The following is a 27,576-nucleotide window of genomic DNA, read 5'->3' as shown; positions in this document are numbered from 1 at the left end:
TGACATGATGCACCACTTCCCACACGAATTCTGTTACAGGGTGTAGCAAATGACCAACTCATATGCCTACAATCTACTTCTGAGGCTGGTCGATTGAAAGGCCTCGATGTTTGTACAATTTTATCGGTTGTTGGGAGCTCGCAAAATAGAATTCGCCCGGCAGATCTTTCAGCTGCAGTAAGCAGGTTGTTATCACTAAGTCATTTACATGCTCTCCGAAAAAAAAAAAAAACTTCACAGCACAAAGGAATTACCCGTAAGGGACGGATATCGGTAGATGTGTTGTACACGTCCAGACAAACAAATTGTTACAGTTTCAGAAAAAAATTGATGATTTATTCGAGAGAAAGAGGTTCAATAATGCGTTGGTCCGCCTCTGGTCCTTACGCAAGTAGCTGTGCGGCCTCGTCTCGATTGATAGTTGTCGTCCTGAGGGATATCGTGCCAAATCCTGCCCAACTGGGGCGTTAGATCGTCCAAATCACAGATGCTCGGAGGGTCATGCCATTAATACTCCAAACATTCTCAACTGGGGAGAGATCCGGCGACCTTGCTGGTCAAGGGACGGCTTGGCAAGCGCGAAGAAAAGCAGTAGAAACTCTCGCAATATCTTGCTGAAATATAGGCCCGGGAAGGCTCGCCGTGAAGGACAACAAATTCGTCGACGTACTGCTTGGGTGTAAGGGTGCCGCAGATGAAAACCAAAGGAGTCCTGGTATGAAAAGAAACGGCACCACAGACACCCACTCCTGATTGTCGGGCTGTATGGCGGACGAGGGTCGGGTTGGTATCGCACAGCGGGCCAGGACGTCTTCGCTGGTCGTCTGAGCCCAGTTCTACACAAGACTCACCAGTGAATGTAACCGTTCTCTACTCAACGAGGTTCCAGGCCTAAGACGTGTCTGGAGGCGCCCCAGACAGCGGTGGGACACCAACCTGACCCTCGCCCGCCGAACGGCCCGACAAGCAGGAGTGACTGTCTGGGGCAGTGGCCGATACCGGAAAACCTCAAAGAGGCTGCGCTAAAGGTATCTTGAGCTACCTTTACTTTTACCGTAATACAAAATAATCAAGTTGTAAGTGTACTGTCATATCACTGGTTTAGTTGTGGAGTATCTTTGCGAACAGCTGCGTCTAGAGAGTCGTGCGCGGGACACCGAACTGTTATGTTGTGTTGTGGATAGTTCTGCATGTAAGAAGCATTGTTAGTATGGAAGTTGAAGTGTTGCTATAAGGGCTATTATAGTAAAGTGATGAAATATGGAAATGGTTCAGAGGAAAGTGCGTCAAGAAATAATTTAAAAATGTGCACTGCTGATAAGTATTTGTGTCTCCTCTCGTTGCGTGTCGTACCGTACTGTATCAATCATCCGCGCCGTGTTCGGTCTCCCAGAATGAACTGATGTGAATCAGTAAAAAAAAATAGTTACCGTAAGGAGTCCAGTCAAGTGCCAGTGATTTGTAGCGAGCTGAGGACGTGCGTCCGATCATCGTTTCCGCATTATCAATAATCAGCCGCGTCGCGACAGTTACGCGCAAGCTCGTACAAGTGAGAACTAAAAAACATTAACTTTACGAACAGTGTTAAAATATCATTACCAGTGCCAAGGAGGACTGGTACCAGATATCTGTGTATATGTGACGAGCGTAAGAACTTTCGTGCGACCATTCGGCTTCCGCATCATCAACAATCACCCGCGTCGTGTCGGTTACGCGTACGCTCGTCCGAATGATATTTTGGACTGTTAATCATCAAGATTGTTAATTGAGATAAACATTTACGATTTAGAGTGTAAAAAGTGCAATCTGTGGTTTCCATATCGTCTCAGAATATAGATGTTCATACCAGACATAGGACAGTGTTGTGATTTAACGTTGAGTGGCTCCCCTAAACCCGCTTGCGTAATTCAATAGATAATTTCAGGCAAGCCAGCAGCAGTGTGGAGCAGAGCAGTACGGCCGCCTTGGGATTATCAGGTACGTGGTGTGGACAGGGCGCACGGTCAAGAAACGGCCACGAAACGAGAAGTCAGTTTAAAGTACCCCACCCATTCGTACTCCCAGGCGTGTTATAAAGTCACACGCAAAGTTTAAGAACGTTTCATTTAAACTGATTATACACGTATACAATGCCTTCTTAGGATATAAAACAGTTACAATTGTCGTTCTCTTCCTTAAATGATGAATCCTTAAATGATGAAATGATGAATGATGCACCTATTCTTCCTGGCAAACTGGTTAACTACGTCGTCAATAGGGCAATCATTGTGAGAGTGAGTGTTCAACAGAGCTAATCCATTAAGTCGATCCTCCTTCATTGTCGACCTCAGCCATATCTTTGTACGCCGCAATGTTTAAAAACTTCTTTCTGCTGTAACAGTAGATACAGGTAGACAAGCAAATATTTTGTATCGCGTGTGCAAAGTAGGATAGTCAGATTTAGGACAAACAGACAACGCTTGCATAACAGAATCACGAACATTAAGGCGTCTATGCTCGTTTGCTTGTATTGAAGAATCTCCCCCATTACTCTCTTTTTGATCACAAAGTGTGATTCTTCTTCAGAGAACGGTAGTTCAGTTAAGCACTGATTCAATTTACGTGCCAGATCATTACCGCCATGTTTCAGCAGTTGTGAGAGCAAACGTGTGTTGAATTTTAAATGATAATGCTTCATAGGAAAGTACAACTATTCGATGACTCGATTCAGTCGAGTGGACTGACGCAAGGAACGAATGAATAGCGTGCGGGCTGGCTGGCGGAGCGATGCGCGTGGCAATGCGGACGCGCGCCCCCAATATGTATCCGCCAGTGGTCTGCGGTGTCACTTGTTTTCACAGCAGGATCCGTGTGGTTGTCATCCGCGGCACCCTTACAGCAGACCAGAACGTTGACGATATTCTACGCCCTGTTTTGCTGCCCTTCGTGACCAGCCATCCTGGGCTTGTACACTACTGGCCATTAAAATTGCTACACCAAGAAGAAATGCAGACGATAACGGGTATTCATTGGACATATATATTATACTAGAAATGATATGTGATTACATTTTCACACAATTTGGGCGCATGGATCCTGAGAAATGAGTACCCAGAACAACCACCTCTGGCCGTAATAACAACCTTGATACGCCTGGGCATTCAGTCAAACAGAGCTTGGATGGCGTGTACAGGTACAGCTGCCCATGCAGCTTCAACACGATACCACAGTTCATCAAGAGTAGTGACTGGCGTATTGTGACGAGCTAGTTGCTCGGCCACCATCGACCAGACGTTTTCAATTGGTGAGAGATCTGAAGAATGTGCTGGCCAGGGCAGCAGTCGAACATTTTCTGTATACAGAACGGCCCCTACAGGACCTGCAACATGCGGTCGTACATTATCCTCAACAAATGTAGCATTTCGCAGGGATCGAATGAAGGGTACAGCCACGGGTCGTAACACATCTGAAATGTAACGTCCACTGTTCAAAGTGCCGTCAATGTGAACAAGAGGTGACCGAGACGCGTAACCAATGGCACCCCATGCCAACACGCCGGCTGATACGCCAGTATGGCGATGATTAATACACGCTTCCAATGTGCGTTCACCGCGATGTCGCCAAGCACCGATGCGACCATCATGATGCTATAAACAGAACCTGGATTCATCCGAAAACCCAGGTTCGCCGTCGAGTACACCATCGCAGGCGCTCCTGTCTGTGATGCAGCGTCAAGGGTAACCGCAGCCATGGTCTCCGAGCTGATAGTCCATGCTGCTGCAAACGTCGTCGAACTGTTCGTGCAGATGGTTGTTGTCTTGCAAACGTCCCCATCTGCTGACTCAGGGATCGAGACGTGGCTGCACGATCCGTTACAGCCGTGCGGATAAGATGCCTGTCATCTCGACTGCTAGTGATACGAGGCCGTTGGGATCCAGCACGGCGTTCCGTATTACCTTCCTGAACCCACCGATTCCATATTCTGCTAACAGTTATTGGATCTCGACCAACGCGAGCAGCAATGTCGCGATACGATAAACCGTAATCGCGATAGGCTACAATCCGACCTTTATCAAAGTCGGAAGCGTGATGGTACGCATTTCTCCTCCTTACATGAGGCATCACAACAACGTTTCACCAGGCAACGCCGGTGAACTGCTGTTTGTGTATGAGAAATCGGTTGGAAACTTTCCTCATGTCAGCACGTTGTAGGTGTCGCCACCGGTGCCAACCTTGTGTGAATGCTCTGAAAAGCTAATCATTTGCATATCACAGCATCTTCTTCCTGTCGATTAAATTTCACGTCTGTAGCCCGTCATCTTCGTGGTGTAGCAATTTTAATGGCCAGTAGTGTATTTTAGCAAGATAATCACCGCCCAAACACGGTGAGAATTTGTACTGATTGCCTTCCTGCTTGGCAAACCCTACCTTGGGCAGCGAGGTAGCGTCTGGAGCGTTATAGGCAGGGACCTCCAGAACATCTAGTGATTTTGACGATCTAACGCGCCAATTGGACTAAATTTGGCACAATATCCCTCGGGAGGACACCCAACAAGTCTACGAATCGATGCCAAGCTTACGTAAGGGACTGACCAGCGCATTACTGACTTGCTCAGTTTGTGAATCTCTGTTTCTTGAATCAGGTGTCAATTTTTTTTTGAAACTGTAATAACTGTTTGTCTGTGCATGTACATCACATCTACAGATTTCCGTACTATTCGGATAATTCCTTCGTGGTGCGTCGTTTTTTTTTATTATTGTCTTAGAATGTATATTATAAACAGAAATAGCCCTCATATAACTACGTAGGCTTCCGTGACTGGTATCGAGATCATTAAAATTCTACAGGGTGTTGTAGCACGTCACTGTATAAAATACTTTAAAATAAAACGATTAAACCGATGTTTCGGCTGTACTGAAACGTCCTTCCTCAGTGCAAGAAGTTCTAAATGCAGACGCAAATCTGTTCCGATACTCGGTATAATGTCGTACATCGTTCGTTGAACTACACTGCAGAACTGTACTCACTGGTTTGAATAAGTGAAGGGACACATCAACACGGCCACTATTGTCTGTGGGTTGCCGATCTCATGGCCAAATAAAGCGAGCTGAGTATCACAAGGTTTCAGTGTGTAGAATCAATGTGGATTCCTACAGAGGATATTTTCATACTCCACGAAGGTCATAAGTGGCGAGCATATAACGTGTACCATAATTCTACAACAGATCGATGTCAGTGTTATGGACCTCTAAATAAGTGCTTCTGTCTGACGACCCTTCATAGCGTCCATATCGCAATACCTGTATGGTTTGGCAAATGTATGTTACTTTAATTTGTGGCCGGATGCCGTACTCTTCTCCTGCACAGTCTCCAGTTATCCAAGAGAGGGAAGTTGTGTGCACCTGCTGTTTGTGTCTCGAATTTTGTGCGGCAGAGATCTTCTCACAACTCAGCATTTACCTAAACGAGGATGGAAAACCGCGCGCAGATTAGTCGGTGTCCCAGTCCAACGGTCGTTAATCTGTAGCGCGGATTCTATCCGGATACGGCTACACGCTCACAAGTCAATGCGCTACGCTTTATGCTGTGCGAGCAATTTTTATGAAAACGGAAATGGCCTGTGATCTTTCTGTGACGGCTTGTTGCCCTTCGTTGCTCCACCGACGAATGACAAACGGCTGCTAGAAGAGGAGCAAGCACTTTACACTATCTTTACGTAACCAGTAAATGCTCTATTCTGTGAAGAGTGAGACTCCCATGTATAAAACGGCTTCAGACTTCTGATTACTTTACAAATGAGTTAATACCTGACGTTTAGCATGTAAGCGAGAAAGAGCTTAGAAAAGATTTGAAATTAAGCTTAAAGTTTATTGGCAATAGGTAAGTGCTGTCATTATCAAACACTGGAAGACTATGGTCTTCATTCTAACACCCAAACATCCAGATGTCAGACACTCAGATCTGTGCCAAACGCTGTATTTCGACAGAGTATCAACTAAAACTTCGATTTAGTTTGCACTATATGCTGTCGTCCAGCAGAACGGGCTTAAACGTTAACTAAAAGCAACACGAGAACTACGGAGCACATCAAAAGCGTGACTGTACGTAAATCAACGTACCAATGGTCTTGGGTTCATACCCCGATTATGAAAACTTTTTTTTTTATTTTGGGCACGATGGCCTCACGGCTACCTACTCACCACGCGAGATCTACAAAACTATAATCGCAGATACGTGTTTCCTGTGGTGGTTGTAAGTTCCTATGGGACCAAACTGCTGACGTCATCGGTCCCTAGGCTTACACACCACCTAACTTAAACTAACTTACGCTAAGGATAACACACCCACCCATGCCGAGGGGGACTCGAACCTCCGAGGGGGGGAGCCGCGCGAACCGTGGCAATGCGCCTCAGAACACGCTGCACTTTCCTGTGCTCCGTACTTCTGGTGTTACTTTTAATTATCGTTTACGCCCTTCTGCGGGACGACAGCACATAACACGAACTACAATGGTGTCCAAAATTAAAGCAACAAAAGTAAATTTTGCAAGGTTGCGTTTATTTTGTCGCAAAACAATATAAACAGCTGACAGAAGAGTAAAAACAATATAAAGAGTACAGAACGTAAACGGCTGCAACATACGTAACCATAGACGAAAATGTTCTTCGTTTTTCCAACTTAACAGATTTGCTCACACATTCCGACTACTGGTTACTGTGCTCACTATGGGGTGACCACCTCTCGCAGCAATACAGACCTGACAATGACGGAACATGCTGTGAAATACGTCACCGATGTCATGTTGATGCAATAACACCCAGACTTCCTTCAGAGATTCTCCCAACTCTTGGAGACTGACGTGATGCAACCTGTCTCCCAAGTGCATCCCAGACGTGCTCTATGGGATTCAAATCGGGAAAACGAGAAGGCCACGCCATTAGTGCGGTATCTTCCGTTCCCAAGAAAACATCAATCATTCGTGCTTTATGAAGTCGAGCACTGTCGGCCATCAATACGAAGTCTGGGCGGACAGCACATCCAACAACCATACATGAGACCCAAAGCGGGTCTCTACTCACCCACGGACGGTCTTGGTGGTCTGCATAAATCGCACGCACAGATACGCATTTTTGTGATCCGTAGTTCTGGTGTTACTTTCAATCACAGTTTACGCATGTTCTACTGGACGGCAGCACACAGCACGAACTAAATCGGTTCATTGATTGATACTGTATCGATACACAATGTTTGGTACCGATCTGAGTGTCTGAAATCTGGAGGTTTGGGTGTCAGCTGCATTTCATAATGACATCCATCTAGCAAATAACAGCCGAATCCAAAAAGGTCAACAACGTTACGAGTTTCTTAAGAGGGTAGTTTTTCTACTCAGGAAGGAACAAATATACTGAAACAAATACCAATGTTTTAAGATGTGATTAATTTTTGACTAATGCTGGTGAATCTGGCCCGTACCTCAGAGGTAGAGCGGTAAGTAACGTGGCCACTGAGGAGTTCGAAGACGTGTGGAGAAATATTTTATTTTTTCTCTTCCAGTAGTGACAATGCAGAGGCGTGTGGGACTCGCACCGATCATTTTCTGTGGGGTAAACTTTGAAGCAGAAGTAACATAGATTCGTCAACGCGCATTTCTGAGACGGTCATTTTCCAATGCGACACAATTTTGTAGCAAAGAATATGAAATTAAACTTAGACTGTTGTAATTCACTGAAGCTCCAAAGAAACTGGTATAGGCTTGCGTATGCAAATACAAAGATACATAAACAGGCAGAATACGGCGCTGCGGTCGGCAACGTCCATATCAGACAAGCGTCTGACGCAGTTGTTAGATCAGTTACTGCTTCTACAATGGCAGGTTATCGAGATTTAAGTGAGTTTGAACGTCGTGTTACAGTCGGCGCACGAGCGATGGGACACTGCATCTCCGAAGTAGCGATGAAGCGGGGAGTTTTCCGTACGACCATTTCACGAGGGCACCGTGAATGTTATGAATCCAGTAAAACATCAAATCTCCTACGTCGCTGAAAATAAGTGCAACCCTTCAGGAAATTGCTGCAGATTTCAATGCTGGGCCATCAACAAGTGTCAGCGTGCGAACCATTCAACGAAAGACCACCGATATGGGCTTTCGGAGCCGAAGACCCACTCGTGTACCCTTGATGACTGCACAACACGAAGCTTTACGCCCCGCCTGAGCCTGTCAATGCTGACATTGGACTGTTGATGACTGGAAACATGTTCTTTGGTCTGACGAGTCTCGTTTTAAATTGTATCGAGCGAATGGACGTGTACGGGTATGGAGACAGCCTCATGAATCCATAGACTCTGCATGTCAGCAGCGGTCTGTTCACGTTGGTCGAGGCTGTGCAATGGCCTGGGGCGTTTGCAGTTGGAGTGAAGTGGGACCCCTGAAACGTCTAGCTACGACTCTGGCAGGTGACACGTATGTATGCATCCTGTCTGATCACCTACATGCATTCATGTCCACTGTGCATTCCGTCGTACTTGGGCAATTCCAGCAGGGCTATGCGACATCCCACATGCCCAGAATTGCTACAGAGCGGGTCCAGGGACACACCTCTGAGTTTGAACACTTCCGTTGGCTACCAGACTCCCCAGACACGAACATTATAGAGCATATCTGTAATGCCTTGCAAAGTGCTGTTCAGAAGAGAATTCCCCTTCGTACTCTTACAGGTTTATGGACAGCCTGCAGGATTCATGGTGTCAGTTCCCTCCAGCATTACTTTAGACATTAGTCGAGTCCATGCCACGTCCTGCTGCGGTAATTCTGCTTGCTCATGGGAGTCCTACACGATATTAGGCATGTGTACCAGTTTCTTTGGCTCTCCATTGTACTTTATCCTATTCATGGAAGGGCATGTATCACGTACGTGAAATATGGAGCTCAAAGTAAAGATGTGTGTGATGGCATTTATTGAGTAAACCTCGGGCCACGTACTGTGGGAAAGTATTACTCGACAGATGCTAGGTCTACCTGCTGGAGAGCATTTGTGATTTCCGTGAAGCAAGCAGGAACGAAGGAGCTGTGGTACCATGGAAGACCTCCAACATCAAGGATGACGAATACGATGTATATAAGCGACTCTTGTTTTATACTATACAGACATGTTAATGAGATGTCTTTGGGACAGCAATATTAATTGGTTCTGGGAGTAGTAACTTCCCATGTAACGTGTAACCGTTTATGAAAGTTTGTGACAATATACGCAGTTAACTGGGACCAATTTACGCTTTATTTAAATAGAAAATGAGTGTTTTGCTTTATAGTCACTTCACTTATAAAAATCTTCGCGGAAGAAAGAAGTTCGATGTGAAGAAGAACAGGGCACAGCATAGATGGACCTTAAGATAAATCACAAAGAGTTCCAAAGCTGAATCTTTACACCAGTCTAATAAGGGATCGTGAAGGCGGCGGTGTTAGATGTAGCTGTACGGAGTAATAGGTCTAGAACATCTACATCTACATCTACATCTACATACATACTCCCAAACATAACGATGGAAAAATGACTGCCTATATGCCTCTGTACGAGCCCTAAGCTCTCTTATCTTATCTTTGTGGTCTTTCCGCGAAATGTAAGTTGGCGGCAGTAATATTGTACTGCAGTCAACCTCAAATGCTGATTCTCTAAATTTCCTCAGCAGCGATTCACGAAAAGAACGCCTCCTTACCTCTAGAGACTCCCACCCGAGTTCCTGAAGCATTTCCGTAACACTCGCGTGATGATCAAACCTACCAGTAACAAATCTAGCAGCCCGCCTCTGAATTCCTTCTATGTCCTCCCTCAATCCGACCTGATAGGGATCCCAAACGCTCGAGCAATACTCAAGAATAGGTCGTATTAGTGTTTTATAAGCGGTCTCCTTTACAGATGAACCACATCTTCCCAAACTTCTACCAATGAACCAAAGACAACTATCCGCCTTCCCCACAACTGCCATTACATGCTTTTCCCACTTCGTATCGCTCTGCAATGTTAACGCCCAAATATTTAATCGACGTGACTGTGTCAAGCGCTACACTACTAATGGAGTATTCAAACATTACAGGATTCTTTTTCCTCTTCATCTGCATTGATTTACATTTATCTATATTTAGAGTTAGCTGCCATTCTTTACATCAATCACAAGTCCTGTCCAAGTCATCTTGTATCCTCCTACAATCACTCAACGACGACACCTTCCCGTGCACCACAGCATCATCAGCAAACAGCCGCACATTGCTATCCACCCTATCCAAAAGATCATTTATGTAGATAGAAAACAACAGTGGACCTACCACACTTCCGTGGGGCACTCCAGATGATACCCTCACCTCCGATGAACACTCACCATCGAGGACAACGTACTGGGTTCTATTACTTAAGAAGTCTTCGAGCCACTAACGTTCTTGGGAACCAATCCCATATGCTCGTACCTTAGTTAAGAGTCTGCAGTGGGGCACCGAGTCAAACGCTTTCCGGAAGTCAAGGAATATGGCATCCGTCTGATAACCTTCATCCATGGTTCGCAAGATATCATGTGAAAAAAGGGCGAGTTGTGTTTCGCAGGAGCGATGCTTTCTAAAGCCGTGGTGATGCATGGACAGCAACTTCTCTGTCTCAAGGAAATTCATTATATTCGAACTGAGAATATGTTCGAGAATCCTGCAAAAAACCGATGTTAAGGATATTGGTCTGTAATTTTGAGGATCCGTCCTTCTACCTTTCTTATATACAGGCGTCACCTGCGCTTTTTTCCAGTCGCTCGGGACTTTACGTTGGGCAAGAGATTCGCGATAAATGCAAGCTAAGTAAGGAGCCAATGCAGTAGATTACTCTCTGTAAAACCGAATTGGAATCCTATCAGGACCTGGCGATTTATTTATTTTCAACCCATTCAGCTGCTTCACAACCCTAGGGATGTCTATCACTATGTCCTCCATACGGGAATCTGTACGAGACTCAAACGGCGGTATGTTTGTACGATCCTCCTGCGTGAAAGATTTCGCAAATGCTAAATTTAAAATTTCAGCTTTCGTTTTGCTGTCTTCCGTTGCCAGGCCAGACTGATCAGTGAGTGACTGGATGGAAGCCTTCGACCCACTTACCGATTTTACGTAAGACCAGAATTTCCTTGGGTTTTCAGCAAGATCTTTTGCTAAGGTGTGACGGTGGTAGTGGTTGAATGCTTCGCGCATCGCTCTTTTTGCAGCAGCACGAATCTCTACTAACTTTTTCCTGTCCTCGTTCTCCCGATCTTTCTTGTACCGCGAGTGCATCTGCTTTTGGTTCCTGTGCATTCTCCGAATTGCGCTGTTAAACCACGGTGAGTCTTTTCCGTCCGTAACCCACTTTTTCGGCACATAGTTGTCCAATGCGTGATTTACAATGTGTTTAAAATTTGCCCACAATTCTTCCACGTCCATCGTACCAGAAATAAATGAAGTCGATTTATTTACTAAGTGGGATGCTAACAACTACTTATCTTCTGAAACTTTCTGGCAGATTAAAACTGTGTGCCCGACCGAGACTCGAACTCGGGACCTTTGCCTTTCGCGGGCCAGTACCTCGTCGAGACGAGGTACTGGCAGAAGTAAAGCTGTGAGTACCGGGCGTGAGTCGTGCTTCGGTAGCTCAGTTGGTAGAGCGCTTGCCCGCGAAAGGCAAAGGTCCCGAGTTCGAGTCTCGGTCGGGCACACAGTTTTAATCCGCTGCAGAGTGAAAATCTCATTCTGGAAATACTTATCTTCTCTTTCTAGTAGTTGTTGATGCAGTCAAATGATCGCCATACAAGCTTAGTACAGCAGTCATCAGCCGTTAAAAAACACTCCAACATCGCAATGATTAGAAGAAAAATGACATTCAAAACATTTAGTAAAAATTTATGAACGTTTCTCGTATTGGATAATACATCTAAATATGAGCACACATATTGTTATTAATCAATTAATCATCCACTCGTACAGAGAAGACAATAATGCGCTATTACAGTGTCACAACTTTCGGGTTTCTGAGGGCAGCGGGAATCTAAAGCAGAGAACAGTCGACACTAGGTGTTCTGAATGGTGCCGACTTTTAACGGTCAGTTCTTTGGGGCCGGCGGCCAACGTTTCGTACCAATACTAACACTAGTCTATTTAAGGCCTCATAACATATTACTTTGTGTAGGTTACTACGTAATAATAAGATCGGCACATGCGCGGCCCGCGGTTCCGCCCCAGAATGTCGGTAATGCGACTTGAGCAAAAGGGTTTGACGACCGCTGGCTTAGAGAAACGCCTCACTAGCTATCGATTGCATCGCTCGCTGTGCTAGGACAGAACGCCGGACAGCACTTTTTGCAGAAGCAACCGGAATACAAATTGGTAGAGCTCCGTGTACATTTAATGGCAGTTACTATCTTGCAGGCACGCGGGTTTTTCAGAAGAGATACCGGAAAACACAGTTCGTTTCTATGCAAAAAGACTGTTCTTTCTTCGGCCAACTTCGACGTGAACGACGTGAACTTCATCATTCTTGTGAAAGCAGGTGCAGTAAACTGATGGAGAATTAAAGAATTTATTTTTATGGAATTTTCCCTCTAAGTTCAAAAATGTTCAAATGTGTGTGAAATCTTATGGGACTTAACTGCTAAGGTCATCAGTCCCTATCCCTCGAAGTGATTTCGCTATTAATCTCTAGCAATTCAAGATAATTTTGAATTTTTTCGTGAAAGTATTAACCTGCCTGTAAAAGTAATCACAGGACTGGCCTCTGCGTGGCAACTGTGAACCTCAGCCGCTGCGCCACGCTCACTTGTCAATAGAAAGAAAATTACGACCGTAGAAGGTACGAATAAAGCTTCAGCTGCGATCTTCTGGGAAACTGGGGTCGGTAGCATAAAAGCTGTTAACGAGGTACTCAGGACAGGACTTTTTACAACATACCTAAGAATCGTCAAAATCCGTGATTAACAGGTTTGACGGTCTCCATCTGAAACAAGGGTTTGAAGCGAAAAGTGAACTGGAGACGCGCCTCCAACCGAAGAACCGCGTCACGACGAAGCGGACGGGGCCTAACGGATGCGCCGGGACCGCCGCCAGCATACCAAACCACTGCATTCCGGGCCACGGGCACCAGCCCGCCTCTTGGGAGCGGCTCCGACGCAATGCATCAGCTGTCCGTTCAAATTACGTTCGGTCTCAAATCACACTGTGTTTCGTATGAACGTCGGCTGCATCTTATTCGGTACACTACGGCGAACGACCGCTTCAAATGGTTCAAATGGCGCTTAGCACAATGCGACTTGACGTCTGAGGTCATCAGTCGCCTAGAACTTAGAACTAATTAAACCTAACTAACCTAAGTACATCGCACACATCAATGCCCGAGGCAGGACGTCCAGATTGGCCGTGCGGTTCTAGGCGCTACAGTCTGGAGCCGGGCGACCGCTACGGTCGCAGGTTCGAATCCTGCCGCAGGCATGGATCTGTGTGATGTCCTTAAGTTAGTTAGGTTTAATTAGTTCTAAGTTCTAGGGGACTGATAGCCTCAGAAGTTGAGTCCCTTAGTGCTCAGGGCCATTTGAACCATTTGTAACAATCAGCTTCCTTGTATCTCGGATTATTCTTCATTGTTGCTGAATATTGGCAAGCAGATATTTTAAAACAATTGTTGAGGAATGGAGTGGGCGTATTATAGTAGCTGCCATTAAATGTGCACGGAGCTCTACGAATTCGTATTTCGGTTGCTTCTGCAACAAGTACTGTCCGGCGTTCTGTCCTAGCACACCAAGCGATGCAATCGATAGTGAGTAAGGCGATTCTCTAAGCCAGGGGTCGTCAAACCCTTTTTCTCAATTCCCATTACCGACATTCTGGGCCGTCCGTGGTGCCCGAGCGGTTCTAGGCGCTACAGTCTGGAACCATGTGACTGCTACGGTCGCAGGTTCGAATCCTGCCTCGGGCATGGATGTGTGTGATGTCCTTAGGTTAGTTAGGTTTGATTAGTTCTAAGTTCTAGGCGACTGATGACCTGAGAAGTTAAGTCGCATAGTGCTCAGAGCCATTTGAACCATTTCGCCCGAGGCAGGATTCGAACCTGCGACTGTAGCGGTCGCTCGGCTCCAAACTGTAGCGCCTAGAACCGCACGGCCACTCCGACCGGCGACCACTTCAGCTACTGATCATTCTCACAAGGCGACCGCGCTAACTCCTTATCACCGATTTTGTCCACACTTTTGCTGTAAGCAGGACTTTGCCAGAGATGGTAGTGACAGAACTGGAAGTCTAGGTGGTCGAGAATTTAGAAAAAATAGTAATTCCGGCGGGAGTCAGATAAGGCGTGAGCCATTTATGTTGGCATAGCTTCCATGGGTCGGTGGGCGCAGCGAAAAGAGTACAGAGCGGTAATCCGAAGCTAGACGTGTCGAGTCCCTATGAGGAATCTTTGCCTTGTTTTCAATTTTTAATTTACTTTCGCTGCAAATAAATCGAAATAATGTCCAATATATTATTATTATTTTAGTAAAAGCCACGAAAAGTAAGGGCATAGTACAAATTTTGGAGGATAAAAATGGTTCAAATGGCTCTGAGCATTATGGGACTTAACTTCTGAGGTCATTAGTCCCCTAGAACTTAGAACTACTTAAACCTAACTAATCTAAGGACCGAAACTTCCTGGCAGATTAAAACTGTGTGCCGGACCGAGACTCGAACTCGGAACCTTTGCCTTTCGTGGGCAAGTGCTCTACTAACTGAGCTACCCAAGCACGACTCACGCCCCGCCCTCACAGCTTTACTTCTGCCAGTATCTCGTCTCCTACCTTCCAAACTTTACAGAAGCTCTCCTACTTTGGAAGGTAGGAGACGAGATACTGGCAGAAGTAAAGCTGTGAGGGTGGGGCGTGAGTCGTGCTTGGGTAGCCCAGATGGTAGAGCACTTGGCCGCGAAAGGCAAAGGTCCCGAGTTCGAGTCTCGGTCCAGCACACAGTTTTAATCTACCAGGAAGTTTCATATCAGCGCACACTCCGCTCCAGAGTGAAAATCTCATTCTGGTAACCTAAGGCCATCACACACACATCCATCCCCGAGGCAGGATTCGAACCTGCGACCGTAGCGGTCGCGCGGCTCCAGACTGTAGCGCCTAGAACCGCTCGGCCACCCCGGCCGGCTGTTGGAGGATAGATTGAGACTGCAAATAAATTTCGGAGACAGGATTGTACTAACAGTATCGACGAGGACTCTACGAATACATTTCCAAGAAGCTATCCAATCAAAATAGCCAGGACTTCGTATTACCTTCGAGCAGCCCTCGGCAGTGCACACAAAGTTCCCGGGGTGGCTTTAATTGGGCCATCGACGATTTGAGAAACGCTACGTTCAGCTACGGAGCTCATTCGCTTACAAGCTTTGGGCCGAGTAGCGTTAATTTTTCGAGAATATTGTGAGAACACAGTGAGAATATCTGAAATACGTCTCAAGTGTGATAATATAAATGAGCTCTCCACGCCAAGCATATCCCAACTGGAAAATACGTACTCGTGAAAATGAGCAAAGCCCGAAACAAATAACTATCGGCTTTGATGCAAAGAATTAAAAATGTGTCTCATAAGCGCTACTAGGGGCTTCTCCGTACCACAGTTGCGTCAACCACTGCGCCGTGCAGGCACAAATATCATCCCAGTAAGTGTAAATAAACAATAAGATAATAAAAATATCTGATGCTATACAGGGTGTTACAAAAAGGTACGGCCAGACTTTCAGGAAACATTCCTCACACACAAATAAAGAAAAGATGTTAAGTGGACATGTGTCCAGAAACGCTTAATTTCCATGTTAGAGCTCATTTTAGTTTCGTCAGTATGTACTGTTCTGCCACGATTCACCGCCAGTTGGCCCAATTGAAGGAAGGTAATGTTGACTTCGGTGCTTGTGTTGACATGCGACTCATTGCTCTACAGTACTAACATCAAGCGCATCAGTACGTAGCATCAACAGGTTAGTGTTCATCACGAACGTGTTTACAAATGCGGAGTCGGTAGATGCCCATTTGATGTATGGATTACCACGGGGCAATAGCCGTGGCGCGGTACGTTTGTATCGAGACAGATTTCCAGAACGAAGGTGTCCCGACAGGAAGACGTTCGAAGCAATTGATCGGCGTCTTAGGGAGCACGGAACTAGAGATGGGGGATTCGCTCCTGAACTAATTCATAGAGTTGAATCTTTCAAAGGAGTGAACAATCAGTGATTCAGAAAAAAAGAACGGTAGCTCCAAACGTTTCCCACAGCAGAGAGAGAGAGAGAGAGAGAGAGAGAGTCGGAGCACACCAGTGGGGCCTCTGCTGTTCAGAGCACACTGCACGCCACACAACACAGCCAGCGCCGGCCTCTACCCTGCTTCTGCCTTGGCTGCCTGCATTGTGCAGTGCCCCATTGGATTTTGTGTTTCACATATGCCGTGCCCACTCTGTGCTTCCTCTGTCGCGTGCAGTGTCTGGCGCACCTTAACTTAGCGTAGCACTCCGTCGGCGATCGTTTCAGTCGCACGTCCTGCCCTCTGGGCAGTTGATGAGAGCAACAGGACAGAGAGCCTCCTAGCGGAGAACATAAGAACTACTTGCAACAACCTGCTCGCAAGAGAACGGACGATTTGCCTCCGAGCGGGTGAGTGGTGGCCGTTCACCGCTCCCCCCACCCTCGGGACTCGCCCGCTCAACGCTCACCCCACCGTTCTCGACTCTAGCCAGAGCGTTGAGCAAAGCAACTCAGGTGTCACTCTGGTCTCTGCGGTCTTAGCTCGCGCAGTAATACAGCTCGCGGCTCGACCTGCTTGACTCAGCGCTTCTGCATCGGAGTTCGTCTCTACTGGATATTGTTCTTCATAGTAATACCGTTATGTATATTACATAATTATGTTATGTATACATCATTTGTTTTTATTTTATTTTTATTTGTTTAAACTGATCAGATTAGATTCCTGACGGCTCCTCTTACTATAGGATTTTTTATTATGGTCACTCGAATTTACACTTTAATTACGAGCGAACCGATAAACGTATAGCAAAAGTGATACACCAATATTTTCCTTGTTTTATTCTGCGGAAGGCTATATGCAGCACTTTGGTCTTACAGTCAAATTTATATATTTTTTCTTATTGTAGTACGGGTTTTGCGATTTTAGGTGTCTTTGGAAGGAAATGTTCACTTTAAAAATATATGGCTTGCGATGTACTTGTACGAGGTTAATGAAATTTTAATACATTATAACCAAATATATTGTTAATGTAAATCTCAAGTTGCAACATTTTTCGATCACCCAAAAAACCACGATAGTGCAAAATAAATCAGTAATAAAAAGCTTTGTCATACCGTGGAAATTTCAATAAACAATACAAAATTCTTACTCATTATCTGTTTTACTTCAAAATAGGATTAAATAAGATCAAAATACAGGTATAGTACTGGAATAAACCAAGTTTAAAGGGCAATGTGCCTTCCATTTATTTTCTGTTGTGAATGAGTGGTGAGTCATGAAAAAGAGCTAGTTCATTTCAGGGAGTGAACAGTTCTGATCCGATCTCTGAAAAGAACAGTTTTGCCCATCTCTACACGGAACATTCCAGCCTATGCCTCGCGACTGGGGAAGACCTAGAACGACGAGGACACCTGCAACGGACGAGGCAATTCTTCGTGCAGTTGACGATAACCCTAATGTCAGCGTCAGAGAAGTTGCTGCTGTACAAGGTAACGTTGACCACGTCACTGTATGGAGAGTGCTACGGCAGAACCAATTGTTTCCGTACCATGTACAGCGTGAGCAGGCACTATCAGCAGCTGATTGGCTTCCACGGGTTCACTTCTGCGAATGGTTCATCCAACAATGTGTCAATCCTCATTTCAGTGCAAATGTTCTCTTTACGGTTGAGGCTTCATTCCAACATGATCAAATTGTAAATTTTCACAATCAACATGTGTGGGCTGACGAGAATCCGCACGTAATTGTGCAATCACGTCACCAACACAGATTTACTGTGAACGTTTGGGCAGGCATTGTTGGTGATGTCTTGATTGGGCCCCATGTTCTTCCACCTACGCTCAATGGAGCACGTTATCATGATTTCAATCGGGACACTCTACCTGTGCTGCTAGAACATGTGCCTTTACAAGTACGACACAACATGTGGTTCCTGGACGATGGAGCTCCTGCCCATTTCAGTCGACGTGTTCGTACGCTTCTCAACAACAGATTCGGTGACCGATGGATTGGTAGAGGCGGACCAATTCCATGGCCTCCACACTCTCCTGACCTCAACCCTCTTGACTTTCATTTATGGGGGCATTTGAAAGCTCTTGTCTACGCAACCCCGGTACCAAATGTAGAGACTCTTCGTGCTCGTATTGTGGACGGCTGTGATACAATACGCCATTCTCCAGGGCTGCATCAGCGCATCAGGGATTCCATGCGACGGAGGGTGGATGCATGTATCCTCGCTAACGGAGGACATTTTGAACATTTCCTGTAACAAAGTGAAGTCACGCTGGTACGTTCTGTTGCTGTGTGTTTCCATTCCATGATTAATTTGATTTGAAGAGAAGTAATAAAATGAGCTCTAACATGGAAAGTAAGCGTTTCCGGACACATGTCCATATAACATGTTTCTTTCTTTGTGTGTGAGGAATGTTTCCTGAAAGTTTGGCCGTACCTTTTTGTAACACCCTGTATATACGAAGGTCTCGTGTACGCCTTACGATCACTTCCAGGAAATTTGTTTTAAATCCCCAGTTTTCCTTTGTCTCTACTTTTCATGCCTATTACGAAAACATTAGTAAAGGCAATATATTGAGCATTATTTCCGCTTATTTGCAGTGTAAATAACGTAAAAACTGAAAATAAGAAATAAGTTTCCGCCTAAGGAGTCGACGGCACGACCTTGGACTGAACCGTTCTGTGCCCTTTCCGCTGCACCAACCGTGTCCTGGAACCTATGTTAATGTAAAGGTCTCATACCTCGGCCGACCCGTGCCAAAGAATGGTATTTCTAGGTTTCCGTACCTCAAACGGAACCCTTGCAGGGTAACTCTGTTGTACGTCTATGTGTTTGTCTGTCCGACTTCTGAGTCCCTGGCCGGCCACTGTGGCCGAGTGGTTCAGTCCGGAACCGCACTGCTGCTACGGTCGCAGGTTCGAATCCTGCCTCGGGCATGGATGTGTGTGATGTTCTTAGGTTGGTTAGGTTTCAGTGGTTCTAAGTCTAGGGGACTGATGACCTCAGATGTTAAGTCCCATAGTGCTTAGAGACATTAGAACCATTTTCTGAGTCCCCCTTTCCTCAAATGGTCGCGCTGTTCCGGACTGAAGCGCCTAGAACCGCTCGACCACAGCGGCCGGCCCCCCTTTTCTCAGGAACGGGTAAAAGTATCGAGTTGCAATTTATGTCACGAACCGGTCTACGATCTCTTGGCAGTGCAAAAAAATTAAGCTTTTGAGTGATGAAATCAACAGAAACGGCCATTTATGTCACCTGCAAACGCATTCACCAAAATCTATAGTGTACTTCTCGTTGACCTAGAATCATAAAATTTGGCAAGAAGCAATGTTTCACAGCACAAGTAAAGGAAAAAATCCGAAAGTTGTTAATTTGTAATTATGTCACATACAATTTGTCGTCCGTCTGTGTGTGTCCGTCTGTTATCCCTTCTTCTCAGCTAAGGGGAGAGGTATCAAGTTGGAATTTATGTAACGCGCTAAGGGTAACTGTCGTTTGAATGTGAAAAAAATGTAAGCTTCCAAGATATTGTAGTCAAGAGATACGGCTGTCTGTAAAGGCCTCTCTTTCTAAGGAACGGGTAGGCGTAACAAGCTGAAGTTTATGTCAAATACTTAAGTCTACAGTTCCTTGGCGGCGTAAATGATTTAAGCTTCTAAGTCAATGCGATCAAAACATACGGCCATATAACACATATTTTGATACGAACTCACCCATCCAAACCTATAGATGGACTATGGTGATTTAGCGGTGAAGTGCATGCCTGGAAACCGAGAAGTTTTGTGATCGAATCTCGGCCGACCACAGATTTTTAAATCTTTGTTTTAACCCAGACGATGATGATGTTCGGTTTATGGGGTGCTCAACTGCGAGGTTATCAGCGCCCGTATAAATTCCCAATCTTTACTCAGCCCAATCTCGTCACTTTCATGAATGATGGCGAGTTGATGAGGACAACACAAACACCAAGTACCCGGGCGGATAAAATCCTCAAGCCAGCCGGGAATCGAACCCGGGACCCCGTGATCCAGAGGCAGCAACGCTAGCCATTTGACCTACACTTTCGCTCTCAGCGATGCTAGGAGTTGCCGGGAACAATACGTGGTTCGGACTCCACGTTAAACTGTCGGTCTCCTTTCCCCGGCTGGGTAACTGGGACGTGTTAAAGACACACAAGTCGTCGAAGTGGCATCCAGTGGAAAGACTTGAACCAGGCCATCGAGCCAAGCGAAATAATAATAATAATCTATCACATAATGAAGTTTGTACGGAACCGTCAGAGCGCGTATCATACCTGCATTTCTTTTTTTCCCAAACGATTGCCCATATGGACCTCCCACTTCTGCCTCATGCTTTGGAAGCCCTGCATATACTACGAATTTGGACGAAATCGGCGATGACGAGTAGGCACGATCCCCTTCCCGGAAGACCCGATAAGTTTCCGGAGTTACCAACAACTATCGGTTTTCGAGCAGTCGAGTATTACTTCACGAAAGATAGTTGAGTTAGATAATGAAAATATTGTTAGAAGCCATACCTGTCTATGCCCCACGGGGCATGAGCAACTGCTTAGGGGCTCTAAGACGAGAGGGCAAGGGTGCCGACTTTCAAAATTTCGGTGGGTGCATATCAATTGCAGAATGTAGTATATATTTGCTGGGGAATCGCGATATTTTTTAAAATAATTATCCTTCACTTATAATCTTTTATGAATATTGCCTGCCGGCCGTTGTGATCGAGCGGTTCTAGGCACTTCAGTCTGGAACAGCGCGACCGCTACGGTCGCAGGTTCGAATCCTGCCTCGGGCATCGATGTGTGTGATGTCCTTAGGTTAGTTAGGATTAAGTAGTTCTACGTTGTAGGGGACTGATGACCTCAGATGTTAAGTCCCATAGTGCTGAGAACCATTTGACCCATTTGAATATTGCCTCTGTCATAATGATCTATGCTGTGATAAAGTAAAATATGTCGGTACTATAAGCATACGTTGAGACTGCCCTAGCTCATTCGGTAACAAAACTGACTTAAAAGCAGCAGAAAGGAGATGTACCTGTACGAACCCTCAGATCCAGAGGCGTAACGTATGCGATACAGGCCCCGCCGGCAAAAGTAAAATCCTGGCCCCTTAACATAAAATGTATAACCTACTATTAACCAAAGTAACTTTAATTACAGCAGATAAAAATTTAATGGAGCCTGTTATAAAATCTCATGTAATATAAACAAAGAGATATGCGTAGAAGCAATTCTCAGTCCTGTGTCTCAGCTTTCCTCACGCGTCCAGTAATCGCTCACCGTTTGAAAACTGCTAAAATTTTTGCCCGGAGAAGAGCTTTTGCTCCACGCATCCCGTCAGCAGACCTTTACTTTGTACTAGCTATTAAGGTCTACTATATAAGACCTCGTATCCTTCAAAGCCATTGTCTCAACAAACAAAAAGATAACAGTCCAGATCAAGTGAAAACAATTTCGCTGTATGTTTAAAATAAAATAACTATCGAGGTAGTCTGTAACAATCGGCATCCTTGTACCTCGGATTATTCTTCATTATTGCTGAATATTGGCAAGCAGATATTTTAAACAATTGTTGAGGAATGGAGTGGGCGTATTATAGCTTGTCACTTGTACTGAAACATGAACGCAAGCCTAAAAGATGGGAGTCCATTCACAATATAGTGCGTCTGTAATTCGAGGGACTGCCTTTACTTTGCCAGACGAAGACAAGGAACGGGGGAGTGTGTTCCTTGGTTGTCTCTGCACAAAGACGCGTGAAACAAACGTATGTTTTAGAGCTCAGAAATTTTAACTTCTACCTCAGTGTTTTAATAGTTCATTACTTTTTGATAAAGACAGGTGAGAAATATTTATTTTATTTTGTTTTTATCAAACTAAAAATATTGTTGGTGCGATGCACTCACAGTATTATGTATGTGGGTGGTCGAGCCCTGGCACACCCAAGCAGTCGGCGCGCATGTGAGAGGGACGCCAAAGGCGTAATTACAAAATTTGTACACATGGTGTAGCAAAATAAGTAGTTAAAACTGACACGGGTGGACATGTACGATAACAGAATAAAGGATGTTCCAATAAATGTAGGTCTACAAACGAGCCGTGTGCGAAATGATTACGAATGTGTTGTTAAAAACCACCGCTGGCCTCCATGTCAAATACTGTCGTATTTAATACTGCGGTGGTTGTAATTAAAGTACAGCTACTCACGGAGGCCCACTGAGCTGTAATTAACTGATGGCAGCGAAACGTAGTCGATATTCTAATGCGCTAACACCGAACCGATTTACTGGAAAGAAGTTAGTTCCAGGTTTGGTCACCAGCGCAACTGGCGCTCAGAATGGAAGAAAGTCGTATAGAAATGCTTCCATATGCAGTGTGTTAGGATCGGGACGTGGACAGAAGAGATCAAACAAGTGAGAAAGCCATAATGTTGATTTTATTGTCAAACGCATCTCACACAGTTTGTTCAATAGGTGCACCGGAGAGGTCGACAAGATGCGGAATTCATTTTTTTTTTCAGCGGAAATCAATTCCCATTAGCATATCTACCAAGTTCCGCTACCATAAGTTAATTACAGCCCACACTGGACATAGTTGTACTTTAATTACAACCATCTGGTACAAACGTACTTGAAATATGAACTATCCGATTTAATTGCCAACTAATTGGGCTGAGATTTCACTCAAGGCCTACCTTAACAAGGAACAGAATACTGTTTTAGCCCGTTACATCATACAATGTGCTGTAAACTCGAACTTGTGACAGGGGTTCGAGTAATCCTTGCATTAGGAGTCTGTTGCGGGTATTTTCGTTTAGGTTTCCGCGAGTTTTAAGCTTGCTTTGAATTTTTGTGAATTGTCGCTGCAGTATGTGTGAAGTTAGAAGATGATAGGCATTGTGCACGAACTTTTGTGCAGTTCAGTAATTGTAATATTTGTTTCGGTTCTTCTATTTCTGACACACTGTAGCAGGAAATGCTCGCAGAATTTTCGGAGTGAGAACTTCATCGTATACTACGATGTCTTCTCCTACATCACGCAGTGCTTGAATACGACGGTTACATTCCAGGTATGCTCTGTTCAGCTTTTCGGGTGTCGCTGACTGTACAGGCTTTGTCGCATCGAAATAATCGTTGTGCGCCTATGTAATGCGACTGCTGTCTACGTAGCAATTCAATAAAATTTTGTTAGTTTCCTCGAACGTGTTAGCTGTTATAGATATTCCATGTATTAACAACTTCGGTTCGCCTGATAGGTCCCCTCGTAGGAAAACGTATTTGTTTGCTGTAGAAAGCGATGAGTCTTTGTCAGCGGTCAAGTGGGAAAAAAAAAGTTCAAATGGCTCTGAGCACTATGGGACTTAACTTCTGAAGTCATCAGTCCCCTAGAACTTAGAACTACTTAAACCTAACTAACCTAAGGACATCACACATATCCATGCCAGAGGCAGGATTCGAACCTGTGACCGTAGCGGTCGCGCGTTTCCAGACTATAGGACCGTTCGGCCACCCCGGCCTGCTCAATTAGAACAATTCACACAAACAGGACCACATTTCGACATCTCTACAAAATGGCTCAAGCTTAATCGCTGCTAGCTTAACAGAGTGGGGTACACTGTGGTGACGTGATATTCATCTGCGACGTTAAGGTTGAAGGCTTGTAATAAATTGCCTTTTTAGCCGTCTGTATAACGCATTTAATTTTGTCTTTATACTCCTCCGAGCTGGGCAAGTCTGCGCCATATTCAGAGTCACAAAGCACCATCTAATGAAATGAGCTTCTCCAACGTGTGTTGAAGACATTCCCTGTAGTGTTCGAAATCGTCAAACAGGGTGTCTGTAGTATAAGTCCTGAACAGCCTTACACAACTGTCTCTCCGTAACGCGCTTTCTTTTGAAATGTACTGGCTGTTTTTTCTAATTCGTTCAGCATTATGTTTTACAAAGGACAGCTATTGCAAAATTGTGAGTGCGCTTATGTGTAGCTTAGACGTCTGACAAAGAGCGTACGCGCCAGCATAAAATATTTTTTTTAAGATATGTTGCTTTCAGATACGGTATTGGTACACTCTAAACGAACATTTTTTTACGCTAGTAATTGCAACACAAATCGAAGTTTCTGAATGATGCAGCAAACGATGTTTTGAAGCAAGCAATTCATACGATCGTATTATACTGGACTGGACTTATCTTGTGATGCGGTCTGAAGTCGTCTCTTGTTTCCTGCAGCATGAAGTGAGCCGTTAATTGTAGAGACCACACAGGATATAGTAATTTCTACCAAGTTTCGAACCGTAATATTGCAGACGCACGCACTGTGATTCCAATATAACATTAATTTATTCCTCACAAAGGAATGTACACCACAGAATATACAACAGATAAAGTCATGGATAATCAATATTGTCAGAGTGTTTATAATTATAAGAATCTACATACCACAGAGTCAATACTGTATTGCATTCGTCTCTGAAGAGCGTTATGAATTATTTCAGATATCCCCAGATCTTTTCGTAAATACTGACAAAAGTATTCCACTTCTTCAACACATCAAGGGTTGTAAATATACTCAACAACCGTATGATTTTCTTAACAGAATATTTCTCTTTCTTTTCCCATACACATTTGTATTTCATTTTCAGTTGCGTACATAAAAATGTGACAATATTTAGCAATTTTCAACTATTTTCACAGCAAATTTCAAAAAATTAATTACGTACTATTGAGGTTTCTTCATGTGTAGCCCACGCGTACAACATACGCTGTGAAGCACTGTCTTTTGAATAACAAGTGAGTATAAAATTAGATATTTTTTTGTTTTCCTTTCCGATGTAGAAATGAATTTATTTCCGCTAATATTTAGTACTGGATAACATTCACAACTTTATTTCTGACACAGAGCAATCTCTCTGCAGTACTTTTTTTAAAGAAACAATTTACGTGATCACTAGATTTGGAGTTATTTTTAAATCTTTAAGCAAGAGCTCAACGAAATGCAGTTAATGCCTCAGGGAGGGATGAGGAGACTACAAAGGATATGTCACTTGTTTTGACAATGTTCTCGAGCTGGTTCTGGCGAGAAATTGCTTGGTTTTAGGTCGAGGAAGGAAAATTAAGTGAAAATTGGTATTAGGTCTTGAAAAATTATTTCCGTAGGTATATCGTGTTTATAAAGTTAGCTCTTTGCGACTAAATTTCATATATTTACGAGTCACTGATACCATTTAACGTTGTGCATTCATAGTTCCATCATTGAAAGACAAAGAGAAACCAGTCACAGCAAATCCAGAAACTGCGGCAGAAAGGTAATGAAATAAAAGAACGAAATAAAAAGGACATCAGTTCAGCCACTAGACCCCAAGGGAAAAAAAGATAAGGTCAAGATGGTGGCTACTAGATTGCTTCAGCTTGTCAGACGTGAACGGTATTGAACCCAAGCTGTTCTTTTGCCTTACTTCAGGAAGCAATTGATTCAAGAAGCTTCATACTTCACAAACTATTACAATTTTATAAGTTTTTAAAGGACTGCAGAATAGCATGATCGCTAACATTTTTGTATTATGAAATGATAATTAAATGGACAACCTAGCTGCAAACAGGCGTTGATGTACTTCATTGGGGACATGTTGAAAATGTGTGCCCCGACCGGGACTCGAGCCCGGGATCTCCTGCTTACATGGCAGACGCTCTATCCGTCTGAGCCACCGTGGGCACAGTCCCTCGTACGGGACTTGGTAGATTAATCTGCCACGAGTAATGTGTATGATGGGCAAACATCTATTAGGCGCACTACGAATGTAGTGGTGTGGACACGTTGGGAATGTGGATCTCGCGGGGAGCGTGCAAGGGATAAGTCCGTGCAGAGGCGCTCTCCTCTGTGCCCACGGTGGCTCAGATGGATAGAGCGTCTGCCATGTAAGCAGGAGATCCCGGGTTCGAGTCCCGGTCGGGGCACACATTTTCAACATGTCCCCAATGAAGTACATCAACGCCTGTTTGCAGCTAGGGTGTCCATTTAATTATCATTTCATTTCTAGCAAAGCTGCATGGTCATCCACAGTAACTGTTCTTTCGGGAACAGATACTACTGCCATATATATTTTTGTATTACTAAGTAATAATTGTGTATTAAACCGGGGACCCAGAAACAACGGAGAGACTTCGTCCCGCCGTAGCCCTCAGTGGTTCACAACCCCACAACAAGCCGCAGCAGTCCACTCACCTCACCGCCGTCCCACAAATTGTAGATTTGTGGTAGGGTATTATGGAAGCAAACTGCTGAAGTCATCGGTCCCTAAACTTACACACTACTTAATGTAACTTAAACTAACTTACGCTAAGGACGACACACACACCCATGCCCGAGGGAGGACTCGAACCTCCGAGGGAGGAAGTCGCGCGGACCATGACAAGACGCCTCAGACTGCTCGGCTAGCCCCCGCGGCGCCGCTCCACACCGAACCCAGGGTTATTATGCGGTTTGGCCTTCAGTGGACACCCTCACCCCCCGGGGAAGGTCTCATACCAGACGAGTCTAATGTTTGCGTGGTAGAGTAATTACGGTGTACTGGTACGTGGAGACAGTGTTTGCACAGCAATCGCCGACATAGTGTAATTGAGGCAGAGTAAGGGGAACAAGCCCGCATTCGCCGGGGAAGATGGAAAACCACCTTAAAAACCATCCACAGGCTGGCCGGCACACCGGACCTCGACACTATTCCTCCGGGTAGATTCGTGCCGGAGACCGGCACGGCTTCCCGTTCGGGACGCAGCGCGTTAGACCGGGCTGACAGTAATAAATAACAGTAATGATGCAACACTCAAGACGTGTGTGCACTTTGCATTGTGGAAAGAAGTGTGTATTAATCATTAAACTAAAATATAGCACTCTCGTGGCTCTTGTGCTGCAATCAGCCTGAAGTATGTTATAATTATTCAGCTTACAAAAAAGTGTAAACACCTGAAAACCAAGTGAATATATTACCATGTGAGGGGCTCATCAACACATGTAAGTGTCGTTTGATTTAGATTGTTGTGTAAATTAAGCTTCATGTCTCTAGGGGTTGGATGAGGACGGTCACGGAGGGGGATTCACGACTAAAATTAACCTCTATGAAAGGACGAGATGTTTTGTTACAGCGTACGTGCATAATTCTCGAGCAAATTTCATTAAATTTTAAACTGATACGATATGTAGTTGACAGTGTTAACAGGAGCATGAGTAGGACGTTTCGGTATTAGGATGAAAGCTGTGCAGGGTCGACGGGGCCGTGGCCTGTCATGCACATCCTTTTTACCACCTTGAAAATGC

The 27,576-nt window shown here is 44.8% G+C and overlaps 1 protein-coding gene and 2 non-coding genes across 3 annotated transcripts in view; all 3 read left to right on the top strand.

Moving 5' to 3' along the window:
* The window catches only part of LOC124623087, a 398,296-nt gene that overhangs the window by 36,416 nt on the left and 334,304 nt on the right, over positions 1-27,576 (top strand). The window lies entirely within an intron of this gene.
* Trnas-cga lies at positions 11,626-11,700 on the top strand. Its single transcript has one exon. It is a non-coding gene; the product is annotated as a tRNA-Ser (tRNA).
* On the top strand, positions 26,145-26,219 carry Trnat-ugu. Its single transcript has one exon. It is a non-coding gene; the product is annotated as a tRNA-Thr (tRNA).

Source organism: Schistocerca americana, chromosome 7 (assembly GCF_021461395.2).
Source record: "Schistocerca americana isolate TAMUIC-IGC-003095 chromosome 7, iqSchAmer2.1, whole genome shotgun sequence".
NCBI lineage: Eukaryota > Metazoa > Arthropoda > Insecta > Orthoptera > Acrididae > Schistocerca > Schistocerca americana.
The sequence above is the reverse complement of the archived record's forward strand: the minus strand, read 5'-3'. Positions and strand labels throughout refer to the sequence as shown.